The 21,930-nt window shown below is 37.1% G+C and overlaps 1 protein-coding gene across 1 annotated transcript in view; it reads right to left on the bottom strand.

Moving 5' to 3' along the window:
• The window catches only part of Rap1b (RAP1B, member of RAS oncogene family), a 39,848-nt gene extending 18,219 nt beyond the window's left edge, over nucleotides 1-21,629 (bottom strand). Inside the window, exon 1 of the mRNA XM_074083861.1 lies at nucleotides 21,463-21,629. The gene's annotated coding sequence lies outside the window, so the exon portion shown is untranslated. The remainder of the gene's footprint in view (nucleotides 1-21,462) is intronic.
• Between the last annotated feature and the right edge of the window lie 301 nt (nucleotides 21,630-21,930).

Genomic DNA, 21,930 nt, shown 5'->3' with positions numbered 1-21,930 from the left:
TAATAATAGATGCTATCATGATTTTGAGGAAGCAGACAATCCTGAAGATTTACAAGTCCAAGACAATAAAAACTGAGTAATATTTTACTCTAAGTGCATTCATTACATTACATAAAAGTACATGCCAAAATGAAAATAACTAATTCAATTATCCAGCATCCTCAGTTATGGATAATATTCTTAATAAGACCTACATAAGATACAACTGCAAAGATCACAGATCCAAATTCCAAATCAACTATGAGAAAAATTCTAAAAATCACTGAGGAAATTAAAAAGCATAACAAAATGATAGATTTATGCATCAAAAACCCCTACTGGTTAACTTTACTTGATGCTGACATTTACTAAGGCCAAATTCTGTTCCAAAAACTGCTTAGAACATAACAATCAGAAAAGAAAATCTAAGAAATGATGCCTTCCACCAAGAGTACTGTAATATATTATCCAATGTTCAACATCAATAAATACATTGTGAGTGCTTACCATATGTCCGGCACTGTTCTAGACAGTGAGAATAAAGTAGTGAACAAAGATCCTGTCCTCAGAATTTACAATCTAGAGGAGGAAAAACAATGCCAATATAGAAGATGCCAGGATATGATTAGCCGTATGGAGAAAAAAACAAAGCAAATTAAAGGAGATATAGAATGTGAGAATGGATGGACTGTTTTATACCAGATGAGTATGAGGGATTCCAGTAATGGTAAAAGTACTGTATGAACTCAAAAAATCCTGCTAATAGGATTAGTATCAAATACTGGTTTCTACAAAAGGCTCTTCCGTTATGATGCTGGGTATTTAAAACTCATCTTTGGTGAGGTAACATGAAAGTTAACTTGTGGTTAAAGTAACATTTGGATTATTGACCCAGAGTCTATTGGGAGACCTCATGGCTTTGATGGGCAATCTAAATGTAGTTGGTCTTATGAGGTACTATTTTTCTATATATGCAAATACTCTTCAATAATTTCCTTTATGAGCTCTTTACATAAAGATATTCATGTTCTTCCCCCTGGATGCCTACCCTGGTCCTTTGTAGCAAGAATAACACATACATTAAGATAGGGTGCTCCTGATTAGCAAACAGTCAGGATGCAGTTCTTCAGAGAGGAGTGTTAAGGAAATGTCTCTGAAATATTTTTGCATTATGTAGCCCATACTGATCATTCACTTTTTGACAGAATACATCAAATACTTTAAAGACTTCATTATGTATTATCTTATATTATTTCTAACAGGCAACAACCTATATAAAGTAACATTATCTTGGGATTTAAGACATTTGACTCTATTTAAAAAGCTGTATTTCTTGGGATCAATGAGTTAATTCTCAATATCCAGGTTCCTTGTTTGTAAAATGAGGGAATGAGCACTCAGGTGCCTTACCCCAGCAAAGTAAGCATGTAAATGCCTGAAGCAGCAAGATGTGTTAGGGAATGGTATGAACTGTGGACAAATACAGAGTGAATGCTTACCCAAGTGAAGTAATTTGAATTCTAAACATCGTGAATATTGTAGTAACCAACAAAACCTTTTTGAGATAAGATTTGAGTTCTGCCAGAAGCTTTTATCTTCTGAACTAGTTGATCCTTAGGATCCCCTTCAATTCTAAAGTACATTGCTACACATACCAGGTTTCAAAGAATTAAACAGGAGTGAAACTTTCAAATTATCTTAATGTTAAATTCCTTCTAAATTACTGTAAAAAACAAGATATAAACTCTGCCTTGGTAATGAAATTCAACACTCTAAATATTTTTTCCCCTAACTTCATAACGGTGTTTTGACATTATGGATATTTTAAAACCATCTTTCAAATATAATACTGATTCTAAAAATGGCTGAATAAAGAGACGGTTTGCCCATTCATATACTGCCCACAACTGGGAAATTCATAAACACTGAGGAAAGAAGCAAAGGAAAAAACCAAGGAAAGAAGCAAAGGCCTACATTTTCTTCTTCCTTGCTGGTATACTAGTCTCTGAGTTGCTTCATGCAGTCAAAGAAAGCATTCTTTCTAATTAATTTAAAGTTAGGGTGTGGGCATGAGGTCCTTTCTCAGGAAATATACTTCTCTTCAACTATCACTGCAAAGGAAAAGATTGAATGTGCAAGAGATTATATGTAATGGAGATGAGAATTAAGACTGAGAAGTAAAAAGTGGTTATAAAGGAAAAGTCTACATATCAAATATACAAAGAAATGTGGACTAGGGAACCAAAAGTCACTAGATATACTATAAAAACTTTAAAGCAAGTAAAAGATCTTCAGGACTTAAAACAAGTCTGTATGTTAAGATGGAGCCAAACAAATAACCTGACATTTTTAGAGACTTTTCAATCAAGTGAGGCTAATTCATTATAAAGTAAATAAACTATTTAGCTGGTTTGAGGACCAAATTTAGCTTTCCTTTATAGCCATAAAAGCAAACACTGTACCATGTTTGCAGCCTAGGGTGGTAAAACATGAAATCTGGAAATCAGGGACCTAGAACTGACTATGTAATTTACCAGAGGGTAGTCACTTATTTCTAGTTGGTATCTTAATCTGTAAAATATAGATAGCAACCAATCATAGGGTTGATGAATAGACTAAACAACAACATACACTATTGATGTAAGTGTTAAGTCATTACCAACATCAATCAGATGAAAAGTGGACCTTATTTATTTTGGTGTCCACTCTTTGGTCTACAAAGTTTAATGACTAAAGACTAGCTAAAAGCTGGGCACAATGATATACTACTGTAATCCCAGAATTCAGGAGGCTGAAGCAGGAGGATCATGAGTTTAAGGCCAACCTTAAACAACAAAAAAACAACAAAACGAAGGGGAAAAAAAAATAGGTAAAGACTAAGAATTCATTTCCAGAATTAAGAAGGGAACTACCTGATTTTTAACAGACCACACCATCAACATACCTTCTATAGGTAAAGTGTCATTAAAGTTCACCTCACTTTCTGAAAGATATTGAATTACACAAATCTTGGCAATAAAAAAAAAAATTCTTACACTTGTCTTCTAAGCATTACAATTCAGTAGAAAAGAAAATGCCCTGGGAACAGAATTGTGTTACTTACAATCAATGATCCTATGTTCTAGAGACACTTGCTCTAAGCCTCATATTTACTTTTTAAATCTTAGTAATAAATGTATAAAATAGGTTAAGAGTTGAATCCTTGAAAACTAATAAAGGAACATTTTAAAAGCCTATTTTCTCTTCATTAAAATACTGTATCAAGAGTCTCTAAACAGCTAGTCAAATTTTTCCCCCAAATGTTGGTGACAAGCAGTTTTCCAATCCTCAAGTTATTTAGCTGTAATACTTCTCCTCCGTTTGAAATTCTAGGATCTTAAATTATAAAGAAAGGGCTAAGTAAAAACACTTAACTACTAGTTTCTGAAGTCAAGTGATGTTACTTCTCCCACTGAACACTTGATTTCTCCTTTCCGCCTTCAACTCCCAAAGTAGTATTTTAACAGCGTAAAAGGATTACTATGTTCTCCTCTCACTTCCAAATAAAATTAACTAATTCAAAGCAGAAGGACTTGATAGTTATCTGTTGGACACAAGAACAAAATTCAGAATACCTGAGCAATTTAAAAATTATTTCTGGAGGGAAAAAGAGGCCCAAATATCCTCCCCCACAAAAATCAAACTGTTTTAAAAATAAAACAAGTAATTACAAAATGAACAGAAAGCTGTTTAAATGAATACTGTTTATCATATTTACTTTCTGACTTATCTGCCTCCAATGAGAGCAAACAGAAAATATTTCTTACCTTACTAACTTACATTCTGCCAAGAGAGGTCTTCTTGGGAACAGATTTCTAAATTTAGTCCACATAGGATTTGTGGACTATCTAACTTCTTTATTTTGACCATATTTATAATACCTCAAGCAGAAAAAAAAAATCCCCTCTTAATCAATTAATATTGCTAGTAATTTAAAGCTTATTCCAGTCAATCACACCAACTCTCTCACTGAAATGTTCAATAACGTAATTTGACTTGCCATTTAAGATGTTTATCAATTTTATTACTGTTTCAGTACTTGATCACGAGACAAATATTAACTAGAGCAGAAGAACCAGTTTAATAGATTCCTCAGCTGAGTCAATAGATGAGCAAAGTAGTTAAGTGACAAAAAAATGGAGAGACCAACAATGTTTCAAAACCAGACAAGAAATGTAGGCTCAAGATCACCGTATTAGTTTTTATCAGATCCTTCTAAATAGGTTGGATTTATGTATGACTCTGCCCCGCTCTTAAGAATTCTCCCGACATAACCTAAACAAAACAAAAACAAGACCAATTACATATAGATAGGCTTTTTGCTGGGCTGGTGGTTCACACCTGTAATCCAAGCTACTAGGGAGGCAGATAGATCAAAGTTCAAGGCCAACACACGCAAAAAGTTAGTGAGATCACATTTCAGCAAATAAGCCAGTATAGTGGTACACCTAACAACCCCAGCTACTTGGGAGCCATGGGTAGGAGGATTATGGTCACAGGCCAACCCTGAACAAAAAGGTGATACCCTATCTGAAAAATAACTAAAGCAAAAAAGAGCTGGGTGTGTGGCTCAAGTGGAACAGTGCTTACCTAACAAGCACAAGGTCCTGAGTTCAAAATCGCGTAACTGTGGTCCTATTATTTTAACCTCTCTGTGACCTTCCTTGTCTGAAATTGGGAATAACAGGCAGGTGTCTTGAGCCACACCACCAACCCTTTTTTGTGTTGGGTGTTTCTGAGACAGGGTCTCGATTTTGTTGCCTGGGCTGGCCTCGAACGAACAACAATCCTCCTGATCTCTGCCTGCGTAGAGTAGCTAGGAATGCAGGCTGAGTCACCAGCACCCAGCTTCTTAAGAGTTTTTAAGACTCAAATGAAGTAACTTAACCGTAAGAAGTAAGCAAATGTTAATTTGCTACTTTCAGATATTACATATACCGGGCTATTTATGTCACTTGAAATTTGCAGCACCTAAAGAACTTTTACAAAACAACAAAGTATAGTATTTTAATAGGAACCTGTGTATCTGGCAATTAAGACTGGTTCTCTCTCTTTACCCCATTATCAAGTCTGATCCTTTCTACCTCAGTATAGCTTTAGAATCAATTCCATTCTCTCTACTTCACTACCTTGTATGTGGTCTGATTATTTCTCAGAGGAAAAGAGGGATACAGGAAGCAAATATGAAAGAAAAACATTAATTTACTCTAATTTGAATTTCAGTGACTGACCAGAGAGAGCCCATCTTATTCACAGATTTATTAGACGTGGTTTTGGTCAAAATAAATGAAAGAATGGATAAATAGAGTAAGGGGGGGGATATCAAGTACATTATATGCATGTATGGAAATATCACAACAAAATCCCTTTATACAATTAATGTCAGATAATAAAAAAGAGAAAAAATTTAAAACATAAAAATTTAAATTCCTGTATGCATTATGTAGCTCAGCTGATGTGGAGAAGCTCTCAGTCCTTCCCGTGTTATCATCAATTGTGCTCAAATCATTGTATCATCTGCTGAGTATTTTCCTGTCCTTAATATTGTGAAAATCTGCCTCCCCAAAAGCAAAAACTGCTCAAAAAACAGGCTAAAAGTTATGATAATCCGCCCAAAGCAAAAGGGGCACATAATGTGCTTAATTTAAGTGATAAAGTGAAACTTTTAGATTTGTTGCAAAGGAGCATGTCTTTAGCAGAAGTTGGGTGGCCTTTTGGGAAAGATGAATCAAACATCAGCAGTACAGCACTGAATTCTAGGCATCCTCAGCATTTGCAGTTTTTCCTCAATGCAGGTCTCCTCGGAACCACATACCTGCAGGTACCAAGATCTATTGTATTAGGGCTTTCCTGTTTGTTTTGTTTTTGTTTGAGCACTCATACAGCCAGGCTGGCCTGGAACTAGAGATCCTCCTACATCAGGATTCTGAGTGCTAAGATTACAGGCAGGTATCATCATGCTTCTGTATCAATACCTTTAATTGCTGATTCTGTTTTCAATAATACACCAAGTGCAAATGTATGTCACAGAACAGTTTATGTTGCACTCTGGCTTATCTGATGATAAAATTTGCAAGGTTTTCAGTAGCCACTTTATTCTAAGTTATATACTGGCTATTAAAGAGAGAACTCGGCCATGGGGTTCTCTTATTTTTACAACATGAACAGAGACAAAAATCGATTCTAGCAAAGGAATGACCAGGCACAGACTATCCTATCATGGACGTTCTTCTAGAAACACAGTCTCTTTAAATCTATGCTTGAACAACTATAAAGGGAATAAAGGGAAATTTCCAGACTGTTTCAGACTTTACTATATCTAATAAAGTACATTTAACTAAAGCATTATCATCTCACAGATTATGTAATTTCTAACCTAAAAATTTTGAGCAGTACCACTTTCTAGTAAGGCCACTAAGATATGTCACATACAAGGGCTGAGGGTGTAGCTGAGTGGTAGAGTAAAGCACTTGCCTAGCATGTTCAAGACCCTGGATTCAATCCCCAGCATTGAAAATAAATAAAAAGGTGTCATATTCAAATATATTTCGAGCAAATGAACTTCATTTGAACATTAAAGAATACAAAATTATTACATCAGAAACATAATACCTAAAAGTCCAAGTGCCCACCCAACTAAGCCAACAAAAACCACATCATACCCAGATTTCATTATACTACCTCAGAAACTAATGAAGTGATAGGCAAAAGAGATGGCTACATTATAAAATGGAATAAGGGTGACCACAATCCCAGTTTAACTTGAAAATTTCATGTTTCTCAGTCCTGAGCAAATCAGGATGGTTGTTCAAGTGGAATACTTATTGATAGAAATTTGCTTCCTTTCATGTTTTATAGACTTAAAGACATACAGAACATACTTGCTCTCAAGAAGCTTCAATTTTATAGGAAAAGATAAGGCATTCAAAATATGGAAAACATCGGATTGGGGATATGGTTCAGTGATAGAGCACTTAACTAGCATGTGCAAGGCCCTGGGTTCAATCCCCAGTACCAGGACAGATGGGGCAGCGGCAGAGGGGAGTATCACAAGGACAAAATATAATGTGATTTCAAAAGGCAAGATTGGGAGCTGATTTATAAAGAAGGTGGCAAATCAAGGAAAGTTATACAACTTCAATAAGTAAAGAATATAGGGACAAGAAAAGCAAGAGCAAAGATGCAAAATATGGGAACTTAAGACTGCAGCACAAAGCACAATCTGACCAGATCACAGTGCATAAAGGAATAGGAAAAGAAACTAGTAAGAATCTATGATCAAGAGGGATTTAAAAAACAATCTTTGGCAGTACTGGGGTTTGAACTCAGGGCTTTGGGCTTGATGGGCAAGTGCTCTACTGCTTGAGAACTAGTCCAGGCCTTGACTCATTTAGTAAGCAACAATACTGGACAATTTGAAAAGAAACATACCAATATTGACAAAAGTAAAGGTATTTTCAAATTAATTTCTAACAATAGGTGGCATAATAATATATCTAAGAATGTTAAACATTTTTATTAAAATATGATATGTAGCCTACTTTTAAACTGCATGAGTTTGCAACAAAGCCTTATTAAGATAATGAAAACTAAAAGATCAGAAACACTATATCACATAGGAAAAAGAAACTGCAAGAAAGTGACATAGTATAGTTAAGACATGAACTTTCAAATTATTCATCAAGTGCCTACTACGTGTAGCCACTGTAGATGCCAGATACACATCTTGGGCTATTTTTCATAATAGGATATTACCTCTGATATTATACATCTAAAGCATATTAAGGTACTCTTAGTCATATTACCACAGAACATGGCACTTCAGGTATTTGCCTAAGATCTCCCAAATACAGGTAGATGTATGGCAGGCCATATATGTTCTTAAAAAACTGCCTTGGACTTGCTCAAGTGCATAAAAAAAATACACTCAGGTAAGGCTTAAATACCTTGTATCCTAGGATCTATACATAATATTCACTGCTGCACAACTAATACTTAAAACAGTATCTAGAATATAGAAGACACTTACTTGCTGAATCAAGCCCTGTGTTGTCTGAGTGGAGCTTTGTAAGCTACAACACTCAGGCCAAATCCACAAGAGGCATTCTTAGTCATCCTTTTGCCTGCAAACAGATTTTCCACGTACATAATATAGCAGGATTGGTGTCTGAACTCAGGGCTTTACTCGAGAAGCAGGCACTCTTCTGCTTGGCCACACATCCAAGTCTGTTTTATGTTATTTTGGAGATGGGTCCTCTAGAACTATTGGGGACTGGCCTCAAACTGTGATCCTCCTGATCTCAGCCTCCCAGGTAACTAGAATTACAGTATGAGTCACTGGCACCCAGTTGCTTTCATATATTTTAAGCAAGTAGTAAATACAGTTTATGGAGATGTTGGCAGAGAAAAGTCAGAAATGAGGGGTGCTGATAGATAGATCAGAATTCAAGTTAAAGGTAAGAATTTCAGAACAAATCACACTCATTTTCATGAATGGAAAACATCACAAATATTTCTTAATACAAATAACTAGCTTTTACAAGATACCACCTCCCACAAGGATGAGTGTACTTCTTAAAAACAGTTTTACAGTCTGTTTCAACATAAGGCTGAATTCAGAAATAAAGAGAATTAGTGTCTTCCATAAAGAGAAACAAATGGCTATAAAAACATTTTATTTCGTTAATCTCATGACTAGGATTAAGTAACATGTTTAACACGACTGCTCCCAAATGCATTAAGAAGCCATAAGAATGTCTTCAATTTCGATTGTGGATTTATAATTTGCATAGCTGTATTACACCTTCAAAGAAACTTCAAGATCAGTATATTCTGAATGGAAAATTCCCTAGTAAAACTGCCAAAAATTCAGGAGAAAAATTAACCAAGCAACAAAAAATGGAAACACGAGGACTTCCCAAAATTTTCTCTAATAACTTTAATATTTCAATCCAAGCAGTACTTTATGCTAGCTGCTTACAGCTGATTGTGTCATGAAATTGTTTTGACTAATTTAACATTCTTCCTTTTCTACTCTTCAGTCTGTTCAAAGACGCATTTAATATCCAGTAAAATAAAGGTCACTGAGAAAAATGAAAATAATGTACACACACTCACTTGCATAATTACTAGGTCAAAAAAGGTAGCTTTGAAACATGCATGTCTTGGTAGTTCTCTGAAATAAAATTACTGTCCAAAAACTTACATGCATACTTGTTTCCATTTTTGAACATTAGTATACATGCCAAATGAATGGATAAAGGCAATGAAAATTGAAGTTTGGGTGTTAATTAGGATGCTAGAAAAAGCACAGCATATGGAGGAAAACACAGAAGGAAGTGGGCACGCACTTCCTATAAACAATTTTGAATTTCAAAGTAGCTTCTCTTCACCTATTTACTTCTTTCTTGTTATTACCAAGTGGGTCCATCAAGAATTTTTAAACAGAGGTCATATTAGACATTCTATCATATTCCCACTCTATTCCATTCTATTCTTATTTTAAAATTAAATGCACTATATAATTCATAGAAATCTTACCAATTGGGGACAAGCTGCATGGTGTATTAGAAGACTCAACAGTGCATTCTACCCTGTGTCAGATTCAAAAAGAATTCCTTGGTAGACTATTTCTATGTTAATTGCTTCAAAGGAACATTTTCAGATCCTGATTGTCTTCCTCAAAGTCAAAATGTTGATGAACAAACCACTAATTAATTCAGAACCATTTCTTGTAGAATTTCTGAAGTTCTAAAATGCCTGAAATTTTTTTATCTGATTTGATGGCAAATCTGACCTGACATAAAAATCTTTTAGCAGTAAAACTTCACCCAAACACTGATGTGAGTCTATTTATACTTTTTAATCATCCCATTTAGTGTGTCTATTTATGTTTCACATTAACAGTATTTTATTATTCTTACTAAAATTCAAAACAATTTCTTTTTGGAAATAGTACTGGGGCTTGAACTCACACTCTTTCACTTGTATCAAATCCCCAGCCCTTTTATTTTTGTTTACTTTTTTATTAATGTGCATTGATTGTACATAGGGGGTTTGCTGTTATATTTCAATAGATGCATACGATGTACTTTGAGCAGATTCACTCCCTCCACATACTCCCTTAATCCTCCTTTCCTCCCCCTCTCCTTTTCATTTAGTTTGTTTATTTATTTATTTATTTATTTATTTATTTATTTATTTATTGCAGTACAGGAGCTTGAACTCAGGGCTTATGCCTCAAGCCACCCCACCCCAGCCCCCTTTTTCGAGATAGGGTCTCATAGACTATTTGCCCAGGCTGGCTTCGAACAGCAATCCTCCTGATCTCTGCTTCCTCAGTAGCCACTGGCACCCAGCTCATTTAGTTTATTTTTGATAAATTCTTTTTCTTTTTTGCAGTGGCCTGCCTCAACCACTATCTTCCTATTTCCTATCTCTGGCTCTGTGCAGCTGAGATTACAGCTGTACACCATTACACCCAGCTTTTTTCTTTTTTTAGATAGGGTCTCTTTGGCTTTCTTGCCAGCCTCGAACCTCCTATCTCTCCCTCCTTTGTGCATCACCATGCCCCACCAAAACAAATCTTACCCTAAAACTTTGCGGTTTCAAAATACCTGGTAACAAGGGTTATAGGTAAAATAGTCGTAGAATCCATTTCACAAACATCTACTAAAGCAAAGCACCTTCTTGAACTTAATTCAGTTTCTCTATTATTGTCCATTATGGTTCACTGTTAATCTAAAACTTACATAACCCACTATTATGTATAGCTCCTACCTCATTTTTACTGTCTTTTCTAATTAATTGAGCCTAGGGCTGTCTCTGTAACACTATAAACACTGTATCATTCACTTAGGTATTTTTAACTATTTACATTTCATATTAACTTTTGTCTTTGATAACTTTTTGTGCACAATTACTCAATTTGATAACACACAGAAATTAAGAACAAGTAGCTCTTAATAACATGAAGCCAGATAAACCAGTCCTCAAGAGGCAGATGCTCTAAACAAAAATGAGGAATTATAGTTGGACATAAATATAAAACCTTACAAAATTAGTATAAGAAATAGCTTACAATGGGAATTGATAAGGATAAAGTATTGTATACTTTATACATTTTTTCAATTAAAAGTTTTCAAGCACTTGAAATATGGTGGAAAAGTGACACAGTGTTTTCCTAAAGGGGGGAAGAGAGGTAAGTAACTGGATAAATAGAACTATGCTCCTTGATAAAAGCTGACCAGGAAAAACTACAAATGTGACAATCTGAGCTAAGATCTAGTACTGAGACTGAGGCAGAAATGCAGACAAATGGGGAAAGATCATCACAGACAGAAGGAGTAAGCACCAAAATTCAAGAGGCTTACTGGGTCAAGATCTTAAAGTACAGTATAGAGGCTGTGGTATAGCTCAATAGTGGAACACTTACCTAGCTAGAGCTTAGTGAACAATGGAAAAGAGATAAAGTAGTGAAGTGAGCAAAAACTGGATTATGCAGAACTTTGTAGACCATAATAAGGAACTTTTAAAAAATTTTAGGTAACTGGGGGAAAGACTGGGACCACATCAGTCCCAGGTGGTATCACATCACCTGATTTATTTATTTATTTTTCCCTGCAGGGTTTTGAACTCACCAACCCTTTTTTTGTTTGTATGAAGGGCTTTTGCAAGCTAAATTCTCAAGAACTATTTGCCCAGGGTTGGCTTTGAACCTCGATCTTCCTGATCTCTGCTTCCTGAGAAGCTAGGAATACAAATGTGAGCCACCTGTGCCTGACTGATTTACATTTTTAAAAGATCACTTTGTCTTCTGGGTATAGACTGATGTGAGGGAAGACTAGAATGGAAATAAATTACAATCTGGAAATGAATGGTATCACAAAACCACTGGATTTGAGAGCTCAAAAAGAAGCCTTGACAGTCGGTTAGTCAAACTTTCTCTACATAAAAGATACGCTCCTAAAGAGCAGTTAGTTTAAGATTTCATGGCCAACGCCAGAGAGAACTGAAATCTAAGTCACCCAAGCCAAAGTTACCATCACTAAACACAAATACTTAAGACTACAGGGTAGAATCAAAGCTTAGCAACTTGATTGGGTCCTGTGGCTCAAGTCTGTAATCCTAGCTACATGGGAGGCAGCGATCTGGAAGATCATGGTCCAGGATCCGCTGGGCATAAAGTGAGGCCCTATCTCAAAAATAACCAAAAGCAGAAAGGGCTGCAGAAGTGGCTCAAGTGGTACAGTGCCTGCCTAGCAAGCACAAGGCTCTAAGTTCAACACCCCACTACCACAAACAAAGAAACAAAAACCTACCAACTACTTAAAACATTTACATAGCTGGGAGTGATGGTGCACTGGGGAGACAGAGGCAGGAGGATGGCAAGTTGGAGGCTAGCCTGAACTTCGTAGTGAGACTCTGCCTCTAAAAACAACAAAAAGTACGTAATTTCTCTGGATTTATTCTTATTTCCAAAGGAATCAGCTAAAATTTATGAAGAAAATGAAAGAAATGTCTAATATGAGTACTTGAAGTTTAGAGAAACATGTTTGTTTACACTTTTGCTGGGGAGCAAAAATAGAAAAAGCACTCCATTCAAAGTGCTTAGTGATAAACTTTAACACCATAATCTCCAATTGGCTGATAATGCCAATTTACCTCTACACAGGATCCTCTGGTGGATAAGGTCTATCAACCACTGAAGCATTGCAAGTGCTTTTCAAAGTGGAGTTTATCATTCCTCTTGAACCAGAACTGTGAAGTGCAAAGTGGTTAACAGTAGTTCTGCTCATTAAGAACCTCTTATTCACCATCTTTGACCTCCTGTCTCTTATCACCATCACTACTTTCTTCTAAACAACAGAGAAATGTTATGAATACTTTTTTTTTGTCATTAAAAGCTGCAGAAGGTGGTACATGCCTATAATCCCAGCATTCAGGAGGCTGAAGCAGGAGGATCACAAGCTCAAGGTTAGTCTGGGTTACGCAGGAAATTCCACCCCTCTCCAAAAAAAAAACCCAAAAAACAAAAAACAAAAACCCAAATCCAAAACAAAACACCAAAAAGCTTGGAAGCCTGTCTTATTATCTTTGTTGAAAGATGAATTCATTGCTCATTAAAAAAAAAAAGCACAATTGTAAAAAACCTAAAATAGAAGAAAAATTTCAATGTTTTTTCAGCTAGTAACTAAAATTGCATAAATTACAGCTAGTGGCAACCTTGTGACTAATTTGGATGTCCTGAACATAAAATATTATCTTAGTATGTTCCCTAATTCAGAGCTGCTAGAGGAGCTGATCAGTTAATTAATATAGGGAGTGATAAAGCTTCCCTTTAATTTTCCTCCCTCACTGTGGGATTAGCTCCCTTAGGCAGAAGTTCTATAAAGTTTATGAAGCTTAATCCTGAAGCTACCCTGAAGTTAGCATTTCACACCTATTCCTTCTATAAACCACCCCACCCCCTTTCTCTTCCTCTGGTGTTAACCTGTTCTTTCAAACAGTGGTATTCAACTAAATACCTTTTTCACTACACACCCATTTTATCTAGAGAAAATAACTAGATATTTCTGGCACAAGTTTCTAAGAACTGAGCACATTTAAACTATAATCTACCGATCATTCTTACTGTTTGCATAATCTGAAGTTGAGTCCTTGACCTAAACACAGGTTAATCTAAAAATTCATCAAAATTTGGAAATATTTCATGATGTTAAGTTTATTAAAACAGTATGTAACAAGGATTGCTACAATTATTTTTAAATAAGCACAAAAGAGAAATGGCATAATCTGAAAACGTAAAAAATACAATCATTCTGGAGGTGTTTTTGAAACGTATCTACTTAAGGTAGGTAGACTCAAGTCAAGGAGACATTAAAACCACAAATAAGCCAGCCATGGTGTTGAGTTCCTGTAGTCCCTCCCAGCTAAGATCAAGAGGGATAAATAAATAAATAAATAAATAAATAAAAAAAAGAGTTTGAGATGAGCCTGGACAAAATAGGGAGGCTCTGTCCACAAAACAAAACAACTAAAATAAAAAATAGACTTGAAAAATTGTCTAATTTTATCTCTGTGACCAAAAGTTGAATGGACTGCTCAGAGAAGACTGCAAAGAAATTAAACCTAAAACAATTACATATTAATAAGGGACTCCACCCACACATTCCCATTTCCCCACCCCATTTCAACAAAAACACAAACAAAATAAAGAAGACATTAAATAGTGGACAAGGTATGAAAAAAAAATACAAAAAGAAAAAACTGTCATGGAAAAACAAATAATACAAAAAGAAAAAAACTGTCAACAAGAACGTTTTATTAGCCTTTTCAGATAAATGGAAACCCTTCTTACATGACACCCAAACTCAGCAATGGGTTGCAATTTGGAATGGGAAACCTCACTACTAAACATTATGTTCTCTACAACACTGATGTTCATTGGTCCAGCTGGAATTTTGGAAGGATTTCTTACTTATGCAGGAAAATACTGGCTCATAAGTTATTCAGATCTTCAAGTAATGATTTATTCCACTGTACATTATTTTTTAAATGTTCATTAATATCAGAACAAATATCCCCAAAATATTGTAAAGCCGGTAAGAGCCCAGTGGCTAATAAAAGCTTTTCAAAATTCCAATTTTTGCTTAAAAGCTAGAACTTTACCATTAACCATAAATCCTATCACTATTTTCCTTAAGGCAACAGGGGTCACTATTTTTGAGAATATGTCAGCCTAATATTCAAATTTGAATAACCACAACTTGTAAGACATACTTTCAAGTAAAAATGGTGTTTCCTACAAGTGGCTGGTTCAAATTGTGAGACTCAATCACATAATTTTCATAGAAACAATCACAATACTTCAGTATACAGCTAAAATATTTTAAGTATACTTCCTTATTATTTTGTCACAGTATATTAAAAAAGATGTGTACAAGGGTAGCTATTTAATTTAAAAGTTTTTAACTTAGATCAAGGGCATTTAAGTGAAACCTTTAAAAAAAAAACTAAAGTGCATGGCAGTGAGAAGTACAATGACTACTAGTACTAATCTAATCTGATTCATTCTAAGGTGGCAAAAATTTTACTCACCACTGTTTCTGCACCACAGGTACCAATGTCAATACAATGAAAAGGGCATAGAACATCCCAATACTGTAATAAAAACTTTTAAACTTGCAGATTCCCTAAAAATGTCTCCTAGATATCCAGAAATCCTAGAACCATACTGAGTATTCCTTAGTTAAATAATATTTAAGTCTGATTAAAAATCACAATTATTATCTTTTGGGGGTGTAAATGGAGTTTATTAAAAGTTAGGGGAGGGAATTACAAAAGGGAGCATGGTGGTCCCAGGTGGAAGCTGGAAGCAGAGAGAGCATGCTTCTCTTTTCTAGCTGCTTTTAAAACTTATGCTGACCTATGGGAAGGGAAGAACCTGGTGGAAAGAACCAATAATTGGTGAGTGGGGCAGGGCCACAATCATTTTTAGTCTTTATTTATACCTTAGTGAGAATCTTAAACAATACTATGCAAAAATAAAGGCTTTAAAGAACAAGAACTAATTCTGCATTAGTATATTCTTAAGATTTATAAAACATTTACAAATAATGCTCTATTTAATACTCAACAACTCCAAGAAGTATATGTCATCATTGCCATGAAGAAGCAAGGTGGCAGGAAAGTTTCAAGAAAGGGAAGTACGCATGCTGCTTAAAAATACTTGTAAGATGGACTGGGTACCGGTGGCTCACACCCATAATCCTAGCTACTCAGGCAGCAGAGATCCGGAGGATCGTGGTTCGAAACCAGCCTAGGCAAATAATTTGAGACTCCTGATCTTGAAAAAAACCCATCACATATGAGGGTTGGTGGAGTGGCTCAAGGTGTAGGCCCTGGGTTCCAAAAAAAAAAAGAAAGTAAACTGGGTGCTAGTGGCTCATGTCTGTAATCCTAGCTACTCGGGAGGTTGAGATAGGCAGGATCACAGTTCAAGGCCAGCCCTGGCAAATGATCAAGAGACCCCCATCTTCACCAGAGCAAAAATGGACAGGAGGTGTGGCTCAAGTGGTACAGCACCTGCTTTGCAAGAGTGAAGCCATGAGTTCAAACCCCAGTTCAACCAAAACAAACAAAAACAAACACTGTAGTGTGGGATTATAGATGATACTAATTTTCTTCTTTATACCTTTCTATAGTCTAAACATTTAACCCAAAAACTTAAATGATAAACATATTTGAAAACTCAGCCTGCCTTATTAATACAAATTCTGTAAAATACCAAGTCCAATAATTTCAAGAGCAGTAAAAGAAAATAACATACACATTATTTATTTCATCCCCTTTTCATCTGCATAGTACAGAATTCAACATTCCATGGGGATTCCAAAGTTTTGTTATTGTTACTAAGAAGCTTATTCATAACTTAAAAATATTAGAGGTTATAGGGAATAATATATTAGCATAATGTACTAGACTAGTAGGATTCTATACTCATTGTAACTTAAAACACAAAGTAACAAAGATTGGATGCAGCACACACATTATCATTTGCCACCTAAAAACCATTAATTAAATGAAAATAGTTTATATTTTATTAATACCTATAGTTCCATTAACTGAGAATATAGAAAGTCCCCTAATTTAGTATAAAGGAACTTTGCAGGGCAGGGATGGAAAGTAGTTCAGTAGAGAGTGCCTGTCTACCTTGTGCAAGGTCCTGGGTTTCAATCCCAATGCTATAATAAAATAAAGTAACTTTGAAAAATACATTCTAATGTGAAAAGGATAAAATATAGAAGACACAGATAATTAGAACTTCACCTTGCCTATGGTTTCCCATTTCCTCTCCAGGTTTCACCCAAAGTTGCTATTGACAAAACACTGTTTGCTTTAATCTTTTTTCCCTTCCTACAAGACAAAGAGGAAAACACAGGTGATAGTGCTTATCTACCAGTGAGCAGCTTTATTAGTTACTTAAGTTTTAAGTAAAGAAGAAAAATATCTTATTTACTGAATTAAATTTCAGTGCCACTGAAAAACTACTTTAGCTCTATGACACTTTTAATGAACACTCTCTTATTTTAAACATCTTTATTAAGCTATATGTGCATCCATTAAAAACATTAATCTCCCACTGCTGGAAATGATCACTGAGCAAGTTATCTCATGAGGTCCAATCCAGTTTAAACTTAAAAGGACTTACTGATCTATGTAAAGTTGCGTAACAAGAATAAAATATAAAATAAAAGCTTCAGGAATCAGCGTAATATAAAGTTCAAACTCAAAACATTAGTTAATTACTCCCTATGACTAGAGACTAATATTCTTAATCTAAAAGTGAATATATTTCTAGTACTCAATTATCGTATATATAATCAATTTTAAGCACAGTGATATTTAGTATATTGTCCCTCAGTGTGATAAAAGCCAGATGGAAACTCTGCAACTCATCCTGCAAATATTTTTACTATTGGAGAATTTAAATGTTACATTAAAAATCTGGTACCTTTCTCCTAAGTTTTCATTTCTTTCATTTGTAAGTTTTACACTCTTTGGGAAATTAAACAAATTTTGGACCTTCACTGATGCAATGGGAAGAAATCTTTCTAAACTACTACTACTACAATTGCTATGTACACCTAATTTATTAGACCAATATAGGGAATAAATACAGCAGTGTTATAAAGTATGGAAAATAAGTGACATTCTTTTTGTTGGTGGTGAATTTTAAAAAGTAATTAAAGTAGCACAAATGTTCCAGATAACTTTTTAAAAAGATTATACAGCCAGTGGGCTTTTACTACAAATGGAAAAATTCCTTCTACTCTTTATAGCCACCATTTCCACAGTATGCATGAAATTTGAAAGAGTTAAGTCCTCAAGTGGTAATCAGTATCTTTCAATACCACTGCAAAATATTAATGAACACTGAAAAAAGACATTAGCTTTTAGCCCCACATAGTACAGTAGTTCTGCTCAGTAAAAACTTTATGCAGTATTACAATAAATCATGGCATCATTTCAGACATGTTTCTTAAATTGTTCTAAAAAAAAGAGGTTCAACTTGAAAAGGTTGAAAGTAAAAACTTCAGCTTAATCTCTAAGACTATTATGAAAGGAGGGAAAAAGGAAAACACACACCCCAAAGCATATACTCAGTCACAACTTATAAAGTCTTTAAAAAATTTAATTAACTAATTTTTGTGGTTCTGGGGCAGAAGCCAGGGACTTGTGTGTTAGACAAGTGCTCTACACCAAGCCACATCCCAATACTGAAAGATTAATTTTTGCCAATTTTTTTCATCAAGTGAACATGTGACATTACTACTATCAAAGAAATAGCTTTTGAATATTTAGTTCAGAAATGCTAAACTATTTCCTAGTCCCAGTTAAATCTAGACATTAAAGATGAACAAAACCTATTCTCTTGATTATACCTACAGGATAACAACACATGCAAATCAGTAAGAGTTCCTTGATAATTGATAATAAAATTGCGTATGTAAACTATACTTTTTTGGTGGGGGATGAGGGGGGTAAAGGAACCATTGTAAAATCAGCCAAATTCCCACCAGATCAGATCCAATTTCACTTCCTCAACAAGTATTTGTCAAGTACCCAAACAAAAAACAATGAAACCTGAAGGGGAATTTTTCATCCAAATCTTAAGACTTTACATTTAAAATGTGCATAATTAGTTACCATGTTATCAATGTCTGCATAGGCCTTCAAACAATTTTGTATTATATAAGATACATTTGAAAGATCCTTATATACATGGTCAACTTTTTTTTTTATGATTTCACCTTGCTAGACCCTCCTTACACAGTGGCTCTTTGCTATGGTGACTCACTTTTGAAACCTTTATAGGGCTAAGAGAAAATAATGGAATTCTACTGTAAATGAGTGAGGATCAAATGAAAATCAATTTATATAGTAAGAGATTCCAAAAGTAATGTGTATTTTTTTTGAAGGATCACATTGTTCTCTTCTAATATGCTTTCTTTGAATGTTTACTACCATCAATCCCTAAATATAAATCCTAAACATTACTATGTGACCAGGAAAGATACTAGAAACTAAGAATACAGTAGAAAGCAAAACGGATCAACTCCTCCCTACCCTTATGGTGTTTTCATTAAATTGGTATTGAGTATCTACGTTCAAGGAATCATGCCAGTGTTTGGGGCATACAAAAGAACGTACCTTGTCCGTGGGGTTTATAATTTACTGGCATACATGATGGTAACAGAAGATAGGAAGGGGTACAAGTCATAGAAAGGAAGAAAGAAAACTTTCATGGAGTTGGGTGGGAAAAGATAAAACACACAGCAATCATTTTCATGCCCCATACTGCATATTAAAATTAAGTCAGTTTAGTGTTGGGCTCTTTCAGCTGTATTTTGATACCTGGCACATTTAAAACCAACTGGCTGTACATGTCACAACTATTTACTTTGAGGCTTCCTCAGACAAGGCTGCTTTACAATTTATTGTGAATGTCAAAACAAAAAAGTGCAAGTGAATACAATGTAGTCCAGAGATTAAAAGTATGGATGGGCTCAAACAAGACTACCATTCAGTTTTCTTAAATCTTTAAACAAAATTATTTAATCTCCTGAGTACTAACTTCCTCTCCCAAAACATAGGTATGAAACGAAATAGTATGAAACTAAATAATATGGTTTATTCCACACTATTGAAACTACCCAAGTGGTTCGTCAACACTATTTGACTAAGATACATCTTTTTTGGGGTATGATGGGACAAATAATCTCCGCCAGATGTAACTCACTATGAAGATGTTCTATTTCTTCCTTCAGGTTGTCTACTATGGATAGACTACTGTCCTTAAAATCAGCAGACTGACTAAATGATTACCTGATTTGAGGCCTCAGTTTCCTCCTCCAAAAAAATGACAGGGTGGGACTGAATGATCTAAATCGTCCCTTCCGGCCCTTAAAAAGTCCCATGACTCCATTATGACTCAATAAATATTATTTTCAGAGACAGCTTTTAAGAATGATAAGAGCTTGAAGGTAAATGAACGTCTTTCCTGTAAGTTAGTTCTTGCTAGGATAAGGTTTTTGAGCAAGTCCAAACAATATTCTAATTACAAAAAGGAGGGCTAAAAAATGAAATTTGAATTAGAAGCTATCAATTGAAGCATTCGATACATACCGTCAGTATGTCCACATATTAAATATTAATACCAGAAAAGCAAAAATCCAGAGAAACTGAATTACTTTTGAAATACAACAATTACAATCTTCATTCTAATGTCAACTTTCTACTCCGTGAAAAAATGTGATTTCCCGATCCCGTAACAGAAGTGCTTATATTCATACCAATCAGAAGTTACAGGGCCAAAATGTCTTTCTAAATTCTTAAGGCAGGCTTGGGAAGGGGACAAGCGAAGGGAAAGCAAACCATCTGCTCAAACTCGCAAGGATGTTTTTTTTTTTTCTCAAAATGCATCTTTAAAAAAAAAGAAAGAAAGAAAGAAAGAAAAATCCGGATGGCCCAGTTCTCTGGGAGTCGTTTCAAATAAAACCCCTGGCGCTGATAAGTCAGCTTTAGAATCGAGACGGCGAAAAAAGAGAAGAGGACAAACTTCCTGGATTTTCTCTCCCTCTGCAAGAGAAAGAGATTTCCTCTTGCTGACGAAGGGAAAGGCCCCTTTAACAGTTTTTCTCTGCACGGTGGCGGCTGCCAGACTAGGTGGGGCTCCCTCCGCTGCCTTCCTCCTGCCACTTCCCGCAACAAATGGAGTGAGCCAGCCCCGATCCAGGCAAACTTTTTCCCTGTCAGGCTCGAGCCTGCGGGGCGCCGGGGAGTGGTTTCCCCTGATCGCCGCTCGCCGGGGCTCCGGGCTTGAGGGGGGTGGAGGGGAGAGGCAGATCTCCGCAAAGGACAACTTTCTGGTTTCCGTTCTAACTTCCACCCACACTAGGGAGGGGGCTCCGGGGCGGGGAGCGAGTCTCCGAGGAGCCGGGCAGCGGCAGAAGCTGCGGCGACGGCGGGCAGGAGGTAGCGGACGAGTGTGAGCGTGTGCGCGCGTGTGTGTGACTGTGTGTTGGGGAAGGGGGGGTCCTCGGGCTCTCACTTCCTCCGCCATATTTCAGACATTTGACCCCTTCCGCAAAGCGCGCTGCTCCCCCGCCGCGGCGGCGGCGGCCCAGGTTCCTCTCGGCCGGCCTGGGAGGCAGCGCGCTAGCCGACCTGGGAGCCGGGCCCTCGCGCCACCTGCCGCGCGCCGAGGGGCAGTCGTCGTCGTCCTCGTCGTCGTCGTCGCCGCGGGGCCCCTGACCGCCCCGCCCGGCCCGCGCCGCGCCGCACCCCACCCGCTCTCCCCTCTGCCGGCGCCCGGCCCCCGCCCCGCGCGGCCGCCGTCGCCGCTCCCCTCAACAGCGGCCACGCACGCACTCTGCGAACCTCTCACGCTGTCACCGGGTTCTTGCAGCCAGCGTCGCCCCGTGCTCCCCCCGGGTTGCTGCTCCCGGCGCCACGGCGGTCCTGCCGCTGCCGCCGCCGCTCCGGCTGGTTTACACGCCTGACTCTGGGCGAGGTTTGGCGGTGTCGCCTTGACGTCAGGCGTTCAGCCTCGCTCTCGCTTCCGCCCGCGGGCGGGGCGCGCGGGTGCACAGCCCGGGAAGGGGCGTGGCACGGGGCGGAGTTATGGGTGAGGGGCGGGGCTGCCGCCCGCCGGTCCTCGCCACGGGCCTCGCGTTGGCCTCTCGCGCGGCCGGGGCGGAGGACTTGCATGCACACGCTGTTGCTCGGTGGCCAGCGCCCCTGGTGCTGCGTCTTCGTCTTCATCTTCTCCGCCCCTTGCCTTCTGTGTCGCCCTCGCAGGCCGGCACTTCGGCGGAATCGCGTGTCGGCTTCCCCTGGAGCGCACTC

The sequence above is a fragment of the Castor canadensis genome, chromosome 8 (genome assembly GCF_047511655.1).
Source record: "Castor canadensis chromosome 8, mCasCan1.hap1v2, whole genome shotgun sequence".
NCBI lineage: Eukaryota > Metazoa > Chordata > Mammalia > Rodentia > Castoridae > Castor > Castor canadensis.
Note: the sequence above shows the minus strand (reverse complement) of the source record. Positions and strands in the feature narration are given on the sequence as shown.